Source organism: Glycine max, chromosome 2 (assembly GCF_000004515.6).
Source record: "Glycine max cultivar Williams 82 chromosome 2, Glycine_max_v4.0, whole genome shotgun sequence".
NCBI classification, from domain to species: domain Eukaryota; kingdom Viridiplantae; phylum Streptophyta; class Magnoliopsida; order Fabales; family Fabaceae; genus Glycine; species Glycine max.
In genome coordinates, this window is record NC_016089.4 from 46,082,380 (window position 1) to 46,094,551 (window position 12,172).

Genomic DNA, 12,172 nt, shown 5'->3' on the forward strand with positions numbered 1-12,172 from the left:
TTAATGTACATCGAAACACAATTAAATGTGAGAGCACGTACATCGCCTCCCTTAAGTTTTCGTTTTGCTTTGGGTTGTTACGTTCCATCATAAACCTGTTACGATATCAGGCGCATTTCACTTTAAAAGGCAATGCTCAGGTTCATGGTATACAAGCTTCAAGACTTTCATTTTCTTATATAAAGCATTTCCAATACACATCAACTCACGTGGCTTTTTCCTTCAAATCTAATAAAGTTGACTAAAACTATGGAGATACGATGATATGTTGGAAAATTTTGTGGTAACTATCATTAGTGGTAACGTGTTGCATAACTAATATTATTTCGTGTTGAGTGGATTTAAATAATCAACTAGTAGTTGTGGAATACTGGAATTTAGGGTTACTATTATTAAACCTTTTGATATTTTGTTCAATCAATTGTTTCAAATTAAATCTTTTAATATTATTATTGACTTGTAAATGAAACAAAAAATCTATAAAGTGCATATAATAGAAAGTATTGATCCAAAAGTACAAGTAAAATGTTTCCCTTGAAGCATGGACTGATGTTGATTATACCCATCAAGAAAACTTCATATTCTTCATTGCTTTGTCTGTTTCTTTTCTAGTCCCTCATGTTTCTAACTTTAAAGTTTTGGTACATTTCTGCTCCTAACTTTATGTGCAGTACATTTAGTAATTTACTTGAGGACAAGGACGTTACACACTTTGCTTAACTACCTATAATAGATTATGTGATCTCTGAATAGTCAACATGTGTGCGCTTTAGTGTATGGTCCAATTTCCAGGTGAAAAAAAGTGCAGTGTATGATCCAATTTCCAGGTGAAAAATAAAAGTGCAGTTCGGCACTCGTGGGTCACACACACTCTCACGTCAACAAGGGAACCAACAATATTTCAAGGGTAGTTGTACAAAAATATATGAGAGAGGTTTTACGCATTAACAGTTTAGCATTTGATTAATCTTCTTTGGAGTCATGAAAAACGTTATTGAATTAAATTTGCTTCAATCTTTCTCAAGTTGCTCTTAGAAACCATTTTTTCTTCAGTAATTTGAACGTGGTTTGTGCTTTTGAGTTATTCTATTTGTCAATAACTAAAATTTCACATCAAAGTCATTATTGTAATTTAGATTTACCCCTAGTACTTAAAATCTGCACTCACATCATTTTAAGCAGAGATAAATGTGAACTTTTTAGAATGATTTGATTTTTCACAAGTCTTTATTGTCCCCTCAATCAATTCTGGCCTGAGTTGAGTGGCATGATGGTAACAAGCAGTGGCTAGAAATTCATCCGTCTTTGTTCCAATGATAGGATTAATAGCTGGTGATGGGTGTCCATCAATTAGGCCTAAAAAAATGATCGAGTGTCTAATTCAGTGGAAACTTCTTCCTTGAAGACCTAGAGAGCCGTAGCCTTGGGCACGCAGTGCATGAAAGTGATGCTTATTAGATCCCCACTATAAAGTACATGAGAATGTGAATTAAGAAGATAGAAAGCCCAACCCTTTTTCATATTATTGTGGTCAAAGTAGAATAAAAAAAGAAAAGTTGCCATAATTCATAGGAATTGCAGTGCGGGGGAAGCATGGAGTGAAAGTGTGAAACTGATTGTGGTGGGAGTGGGAATTGACCGTGAACTTGCTGTGTTATGACTCTTTATGATTTGATGGAATTTACCACTTTTGTGTTGTGTTTTTTTTAACCACCTAAATTAAGGTCTTAGATTTTCAATGATATATTTGGATAAATAGTCATTTTTGTCTCTGAATGTGTAATTTGTTGACAAATACGTCTTTGAAAAAATTTATAGTGATTGTGACATTTTTTTTAACAAACTCATAAATTAATTTTAGTCTAAAAAAAAAAGAATACTCATTTTATAAATTATAAATAATTTTTTTACACTCTCATACTTGATGAAAGGTTCAATTAAAAGAAAATGATTATTGTAAAGCATTATAGTTAAATTAGATCTATGAATAATTTTTAGAAAAAATTGTAATTGTAATGACATTTTTAATTTGTAAAAAACACTCACCTCCTTTGAAAAGATTTTTTTTAAGGTTATGATTTTTAAATGATCGTTCAACAAAAAATAATTATATATGATTTTAAAAAAATAAAAAAATCAACAAACTTTTATTATAATTTGTAATTTAATGTCATTACATATACTAACTGACATTCATATTTTATTATGAAAATTTATAAAAAAAATTAAATAAATAGTGTTTGATTAAACAAACAATGATTTTCTTATCATTTTACGATAAAAAATTTCTTTTTTCTATGTTGATAGCATTTATTCAAGAGTTAACAACTAAATTATTGATTTTTTTTTGTGATTGAAGAAAAGTAAGAAGAATTCACCAAAATAATAAAAATTCACTTTCATTGGTAATATTTTATGCATGTCTCAACCGTTGATGAAACTTAAAAATTATACAACGGAAACAAATATTTACCGGTATGGAATAGCTCTTTCAAAATTTTGTGCAATAATTATAATTTTTTCAAAATTATAATAATTAGTCTCAATCTATTATTAACGTCTTGATATATTGTTGCATTTTTTATACTTTTGGAGACTAAATTTTTCATTTTCATCTTTCAAGAGACGCATTTGTCAGCGAAGTGGGAAGACAAAAAATAAAAAAAATATTATATGATAAATATATACTTATGGTGACAATTAGAGATGACAACATTAGCAATCATCTCAGTGATAAATTCATCCATCTGTGTCATGTAAGTTATTTTCTTAACGGTGACGAACGGAAGTTAATGATTAGATATATTTGTCGCACTTTTTACACTTTTGGGAATTACTAAATTTTGTATTTTCTTCTTTCAATGATGTATTTGTCAACGAATTACATATTCAAAAATAAAAGTGACTATTTATCCAAATATTTTTACAAACTTTGATTATGTAGATTGATTATAAAATTAATTATTAGTTAGACTTAATTATACTTAGAATTCATTTTCTCCTTTCAAAAGTATATTTTAATAATCAAACTCAAATTCTCTCTCACAAATTCAATATATATTTTCAACTGAATAAGTCATTTTAAAACCTAAATACTCACACTTTTATTTCATTTTTGCGTTGTGTTTCACATGCATATCAATTAATTTAATAATAATAATCCTTGATTTTGGTGCTACCATACATACTATGATAATGCCGAACCAAGGAAGAATGGCTTCATGCTGCCCTGTATAGCAATTAGAAAAGGCTAGCGTTTCTTTCATGGTTTAGATCTAATCACGTAAGTAAAAAAGTGAATCTAGTATTCATGAATCATTATGACAATCATTTTATTAAGAGTCGTGAAGGCTAAAGCAATCCCACATGATTAGTGCTTATTGACTGCTCTCTCTTCTGAGGTGCATGAGGAATATTTGCTTTTTCTTAATGAAATTATATTTTAAAAATAAAAACATGTTATAATTGCATGACTTGTTTAAAACAGTAAGAATTTCAAACGGAATATTGTTAGTATTTTTCTCATAAATTAAAAACGACTGGTTTTCTGTAAAAAAAATATCTAAAGAAAGATAAACACACTCTAAAATTAAGAAAATAATAATAATATTTTTTAGGCAACTTTTAGAATAAAATTGTAGTAAAGTCTTCTTATAGTTATGATGAGTTGAAATGAAATTCACTATTAAAATGTAAACTAAATTTTGGAAAACTTATCATACTGAGAGATTGACATAAAGAGATAGCTTTAATAATTGGTATTTTTTGTCGTAGGAATTGAAAAAAAAAATACTATTAAGAGTTAAATTGACTAATTTACACCAAAGACAAATTAAATTGAGCGTTAATTGTCAAAGCCAAAGATTAAATCAACTTATTTTTGACAAAGTGATGAAGAACTAAATTACTTTTTTCTGATTTCATAAAAAAATATTTTATCTGAATGTGAAGGACCAAATTTGATTGATACTTACCAAAGTTTATAATTATTTTTTTATGTTAATTATCAAAATTGATGATAAATTGATAATATCTACTTCAAAGATTAAATTAACATATTTCATTAAAAAACAGTTAGTTGGCAATCTTTTTTTTATCCAAGTTAGTAGGCAATCTAGTGTTAAGACTCTGATAATTTGTACTGTTGTTGAGCATCTTAGTTTGAGTTTCGTGCTGCTATTTTATGAAAGGAATAAAATAATTGATATAAAATAGTTCAATATTTCAAACATTTGAACAGTGACATTATGCTTATTCTCAGTTACCGCCTGAGTTTCAATGCAGCTAGTAATGCTAAGATTCCCCATCACAGTAGCAATCTATTGCATTGGCAGCAAAATCTCCTGTCGGAATAATAATTCCTTAAATAATTCATCTATACATAAGATGGTGGACCTAACTAGTTTAATAGAAAAAATTAACCAGAGCCGCCTATATAATCAATTTATGGGCGATATTTTGATTCATAAATCTGCACAGTTAAACGTATGGTTGCGCATAGAGTTCCACTAACCCTACCTAAAAAAATTCTATTCCAATCTCAAGTTCAGCCGCATATATATAACTAAGTAGATATGCACACCCAAAAGTATTTCAACTGATACTTTTTTATAAAAAAAATGGATAGGTAAAAGTGATCAGAGTTAATAGGTGAGAAAGGGTTTTGATCTTTATTCATTGTGAATTGATATGTTAGAAAATTATTTTGAACACTATTTAGTGCTATATAAGTAGAGTTTTTCACCTAAAAAAAGTAGAATTTGTAGAGTGCCGTGTAACATGTGTAAATATGTTACATTTCACCATCAATATTTCCACTTCTCCTTTTGTTATATCGAATAAATATAAAATGATTCCTAATTACTATTTTGGACAGGTAATTCTCCTCTATCAACTCCTTTGCATTGAAGAAGATCTCTCTCTCTCTCTCTCGTACTATTTGCTTTTCCTCTCTTTGTAATATTTAATGCACTAAACAGCTCCTAATAATGAAACCAATTATAGCAATGATGAATGGGCCCAAACCCCATAATATTTGGGATCCCACATACATAGCAGGACCTATAGAATTCAAATCAGTAGGTTAGAAGAAAGAAGAAAATCAGTAGTGATTACTGATTACAGGACAGCCATGCTGCTGCAACAAAAATTATAGCCAATACCACATTAAACATAATGAAAGAGATTTCCACCCCTCCATTTCAAAGAAAAAAATAAATTAAAATTGAAAAACAAACAGAAAAAAAAAATCTGTGTAAATTAGTATGATGCTCCTAACTCTGAATGCAGATCCTCTTCACGAGATTAGATTAGAGTAGTATTTAGAACACTAAAATCTTTATTGATGAATCTAGTCTTAAATCATACACCTAATCACATCATATCTATTTCCTATAAAAAATTTATTAAAATGCTGCATCGGTATATTTATGGATATTATAAAAAATGAATCTGATGTGGTTTATGTGTATAGTTTAAAACTAAAATTGACCAATAAAATTTTTCATGTTCTAATATACCTTCAGAGGACCTGTAATACCAGTAGATTACAGATATAATATCCAAGTCATTTGTCACATTGAACTGCATCCAACACAAGGCACAAAGCAATCATATTGTTGACCCAGCATTCGTATACTTGCACTTGCCATTGCTCAAATAATGGGGATTCAGCACTTAGAAGAATGTTAAGTGGCTTTGGAATTGAGGATATGTAGACATATATGCATAATACAAAAGCTCCATGCTTAGCATTCATAATTCTTTGGTCATACGTTCGGTTCATTATTATCCCACTACAACTTTCAAGTCTAACCATAAAAGGAATTAGAGACAATTTTATATGAATTCAAAACGTATATATTCTATTCACCGAGTTTGTTTATGAATTATGATAGACAGAATATTTTATTTCTATTTAATCGGATGCATGATTGAGCCCTTAATTAAACTTAATTGTGGGGACTTAGACCACAAGCATGTCCTAGGATGCTTTGTTTCTGATCTTAATTATAAAATCGATTCCGAGGACGGAAAGTGAGAGAGAATTGAGGTTTAGCTTCAAAAGGCAAAGGAAAGCTTGCATGTATAAATGTTTTTTAAGGGATGAGATTCAAAAAGAGGCTTTCCATGATAAGGAAAACGGAAAAAGCCAAATAAATCCAATCTTTTCCTTTTGGTTGGTATTTCATTTTTTAACATCTTTTTTTTCTCTGTGGGTACCCCTAAAAATTCCTTCTAATCATCGTTTTCCTGTTTGTGTGGACCCTATAGTTAGGGATGACTAACTAGGCTATACAAACACCCTAAGTATCAAAATTTGTCATATTGATTATGATGATTAGAAACAACGTAGTGTGGTGCACTTGCAGTTTTGCTATTTGTAGTTGCAATACTCATGAGGTCTTGTCTCATTACATGGACAAGTGCTAATAACCCAAGGTAATGGACAAAATTAATCAGAAAAAAAATACAATTAGACACTCCCGTAAACTTGCGTGTTGATTTGAATCGACGCAATGTTTACCAAACATATATGTACTTATGGGGATTAGCCCATCTCTTTAGCTTGGAACTTTACGGAAAATCTTCGTGAAAAAAAACTTTACGGAAAATAAAGATAAGGTTGAAGCTTCTTTTTAATGCGTTGCTACCTAACCTACTTTCATTATTGTCACTGATAAGTGGTCAAGTTTCATAAGGTTATATAATTGTTCATAATTTATCACCTGATCATCTGCGTATACGGTACAAGGTTTCCTTGTACGGTAGTTTCGTACCTTCAAACATAGCAAAAAAGAGAACAATTCCTCTGGTAAAAAAAAAGAGAGAGAGAGAGAGAGAGAGAAGACTTTCTTTTTTGACCTTCTTTATATGAGGAATGTGTTAGAATCCAACAGAATGTTACATTTATTTAATATATTCTTTTTTAATATTTTTATTATTATATAAAATTTATGTAAATTTTGATATATAGTGAGTTTAATATTTTTACATTATTAATAAATTAAAAATTATTATAAATATAATTTTTAAAGTAATTATTATATAAATCAACCATTTCCAAAACATTTATGAAGTTACTGTATTCTAATTAAATTCATAAAATAAAATAAAAAAAAAATTTCAGTGAAACAACCGTTTGAATGTCTTAAAAAAAAATCTAAAGCTTGTAGTTATAGTCAGTCATATTCCTCCATTTAAAATGCTATTATGTACACTAATTAGAATATATATATAATAGAATCTTGATTTTTGGAAATTCCATAATTTTGAATAACCCATCAATATTTCTTTTTTTTTATCTCTATCTTCTTATTACATCATATTACATATTATACCTATATTTTTCTATTTTTTTTAACACGCTTTCTATAAGTATTAACCAGCATGCTCTCTTTAAGTATTAACTAGCATTTGGATGTGCACAAATATTTTTCCTATACCATATTAACACACTCTAGGAAAAAGACAAGGGATGACTTAAGTGGGGGATTAGCTCGTGATCTGAGATTCTCTTTAGTCTTTAGTTATGGAACTGCCTAGAGATGCACAAATTGTCCTTGAGATAGGGTGAATTTGATAGGTTGAACAGGAAATAGGAGAGGATAATGCTAAATTGTGTAAAAAAAAATGAAAACAAGTTATGTATAGCTATGCAAATTAATCACATTGAAGCAAATAATGAGAGTAAGAGGAAAAAGGGAGACAAGGAGCATATCATGGAAAAGTTAGAAACCGAGTGAACGAGGGAGGATGGTCCCTCCAACCACTGAGCATGTTAATTTAGTTCATTTGATAATGAAAGCTAACGCTGATATGATATTTTGATAGATCTATATAAACAAAAGAAACACATACAACGCAATGCCCTTTTCTTTTGAATCACCAAGGATTAGCTCACTAAATCCTTTTGTATACAAAGAGTACCATTTTGTTCAAACTCTCATTTTTCTTCAATGAAAACCTTTCGGTTAATAAACTATTGGAAATATTAAAATATAAATATGTATGGGTTTCACGACATCCCTTTTATCTTTTTTTCAGAAATCAAACATACAATAGAATTAAGAACACTTTACATTTTCTTAAATAACCACACATGTCTTGATTTGTTTGAGTTCTAGATCTATTTTCTCTCTTGAATCATAATTATGTAGTTACAATTATGTTTCCATGTTTATTTTGTCTACAAACAATTAAGCTTAAACATGACTTCAACTATGTTGTTATAATTATGTTCTTCACTCTATATTGTCTATAAATGATTATGCATACACAAACACATATCAATGCTCTCATTAATATGAACGAGACTATACGAATGTAATAACTTCATTAAAATAAAAACTGTCTTGCCTCAAGAAGCGAATCCATTCATAAAAAAAAAAAAAAAAAACCAATCCAAATCCGCTAACATGGTCTAGTCCATACTTGATCCACGCCGATAAGTCACCATTGAATTTTGCGAGAAAGTATGAAAGGAACTGTGTTTCTGTTTTGCGATTAGAAGTAAACCCTAACATGGTCTAGTTACTCTCACCTCGTCTTCTTGTCAATCCTAGCGGAAGTATTTGCTTTAGCTTTAAGCACGTCCATTGTTGGGGACAGGTTTCCAAACAAGTGGTAACTAAATATTCTTTTTACCTTGATTGCAACGCGAAGTTTTAAAACCAGAATTTGTATATAACTTTTGTTAAAAAAATATTCAATAAAAAAGATATAAGAAGAAAAATTAGTGTGAAATATGATGATTGGTGTGGTAAAGAAAAAACAATATTATAAATTTATTATGAATACAACATAACTGTTTCAAAATTACATTTTTCTATCATGCTCAACTTTGGACAGATTAAGCCTAATTAATTATTGGCTTTTAAGTTTTAACTAATTTTGATCGTCTAATTAATAATGACTTTTTGGAAGAAGAAAAAACTATTTCTCTCCTATTTATTTTATGGATTCAGTTTAATATAATCTCTTTAATCCCGAAAAAAATCAGTAGAGATCTATTGTTTCTCACTATTTTAGACAGTAAATTCATAAAATAAATAAGAGAAAACTATTAAGCTAGCTTATAAAATAATAAGAGTTCGGTAAAATTGTCTATTAATGCAGCTGATAAATGTAAAGTAACCTAAATAGATATATTTATATAATACCTTTATATAAATTTTAATTTTTTTGATAAAAATATATTTAAGGTATTTATAATTTGTTTTTAATTAATTTTAAAATCTTATACATTTTTATTAAAAAAACAATTTATTTCAGTTACAGTTTTTTACTTTCAGTTATTATATGTATTTTTTATATTATATATTCTACTATTAATATTAATTATACTATGTCTTAAAACATTTCCAATTAAATTTAGAATAAAGTAAAAATAATATACTTTTAAGTAGATATTATACTTTTATCATTTTAATTTAGTTAAAATAAATAGTATAATATAAAAAATATTTAAAAGTAATAAAAAATGAAATAAACCTATCATTTATGAATATATATATATATATATATATATATATATATATATATATATATATATATATATCTTGAAGCATATTGTTGAAAAATAAAATAAATATGATAAATAATATAATGATTAAAATAAATAGTATAATATAAAATGTCTACATGAATACAATAAAATATATCATCTATTATTATCAATATCATATGTAATTGAAGAGTAACAATTAGAAAATCCTACCTATGTGAAAAAGATAAAAATATTAAAACCCTACCTTATGAGTTGTGAGAGAAAGGAGAGAAACAAAAAATAATAATAAAATTCAAGCTGGCGTAGAAAAAGATTGAAAAATAATTTAACAAATATTTAAAAAATATAAAAAAATAGGATCTAAAATTTTAAAAAATATTATTAGATGTAGCAACAGAAAAATTCCTACAAATCATTAAAAACATTATTTACCAAACACTATCTATTCAAAATAATTTATAAGTTAGTCAAAATAACTTATAAGTTATTATAAAAATTTATCAAACACATTCAAAAAATTATTAAAATAATCTTGTGTAACAAATAATTTGGTCAACCTAGTTTGTAAATATTGGTGATTTAAGTCTTTGGGTTCAATGGATTGAAGAATTAAAATGCCTCATATTAAGTCTTTAGATTTAATGGATTGAAAAATTAAAATGCCTCATATTAATTATAATGGATTGAAGAATTAAAATGTCTCATATTAAGTCTTTAGATTCAATGGATTGAAAAATTAAAATGCCTCATTAATTATTTTGAATGGTTATTTAATGATTTTTTTTCTTCGTAAGAGTTATGTTTGAAAAGTCATTTTAATTAGTTTATTACTTTTTTTTACTAGTTTAAAAGTTTGTTTGACTGTTCAGTAAAGAATTTTTTTAAAAGTAACTTCTAGCATTTTTTTAACCTTTCTTGAAGTAATATTTTTTTTAAAAATGCTAGGTTTTAATTTTTAACTTTTTATATTTTAGTTATATTCGACAAAACTAATTAGAAGTTGGCAAGCTAACTGGTAGTGAAGGTTTTTAAAATAGCTTGTTAAATCATAAGCGTTTGGTAAAATTAGTTGTTAATGTGGCTAGAAAAAATGTCATAAATGACATATTTAAAAAGATAATAAGAAAATTGAATTTGACTATGTTAGGAAACATCTAAACGCAAGTGGAAAGTTAGTTTGTAGTTGAAAGTTGAAAGGTTTAAAATTAATTTATTAAATCATAAGTACTCGATAAAATTAATTGTTGAAATAGCTAAAAAATATAGAATGACATATTTAAAAAGGATAATAAGGAAATTCGATAAATATTTTAAGAATATAAAGACAATAAAATATAAAAATTTAGAAACTGACATTTTAAAAAATCTTATTTCATGTAACATTTCAAAAAATATTATAAGCTACTAAAATCTACTTAAAAAACTTTTTTACCTAACATTCAAACAAATTTTTTAGCTAATAAAAAATAACTAGAAGTTAACTAAAATAATTTGTCAAACATAGCCTAAATATTTTAAGGGTTAAAAGAGAATAAAATATAAAAATCTAAGAGCTAGAAGCTAGCGTTTTAAAAAAATATTACTTTAAGTAACATTTCGAAAAAGATACAAACTACTTAAAAAAGTTTATTTATTGTCAATCAAACTCTTCAGCAAGTAAAAAAAAGTTAGAGAAACTAGATGAAATAGGGTGACAAATATGATCTTTATTTCCTTTTTTATCCTAAAAATATTCATTCAATTTTTTTATTATCCTTTTTAAATATATCATTTTATATTTTTAGCAACTTTAACATCTAGTTTTATCAAACACTTATAATTTAGGTTATGTTTGGCAATACACTTCAGTTAACTTTTAACTTTTTTCACTAATTGAAAAAATTATTTGGTTGTTCAATAAATAAGTTTTTTTAAAATAATTTCTAGTATTTTTTAAAATACTATTTGAAGTTATGTTTTTTAAAATGTTAGTTTCTTACTTTTTTATATTTTTTTCATTTTTATCATAATATATTTATTAATTTTTCTTGTCATCTTTTTAAAATTAATCATAATATTATTATTATTTTGTCATTTTATACTTTTTAATTACTTCAATAGTTAATTTTATTGAATATTTTTAATTCAACAAGCTAATTTTCCAACTTCAAATTTCTAACTACTAGTTAGTTTTTTAGTTTTTGACTAACTTTTCATCTAATTTTATTAAATATAATCTTAATAAACTAATTTTCAGTTATCAACTAACTTTTGAACTACTTTTGATAAACATATGGCTTGGAGTAATTATAAGGAAATTACAATCTATTTTCCTTAAAACTAAAAGTAGTAAATGTATTTTTCTTATAACATTTGAATAGACTCGAAGGGCCAAAGAGAGTACAAATAACACACAAGAGAGAGAGGTCAAGTACACGATCCAAACCAAACCATTAACATCAAGAATAAACCAAGAGATGCCATACCAGTTTAAACACCCTTCTTCTTAGTTCTTCCTTTTTTGCATTGCTCGCTTTTTCATCTTTATATTGTTTCTTTTAATCAAATCTCAAGCATAGCTCCAACCTCCAAGTTTACTCTCTCAGGTGTATTTTGTCAGATCTCTACACCAAAGCACTCGTTCTTGGTCTCACTTGTTACCAAGCCCCCCCCCCCCCCCACCAC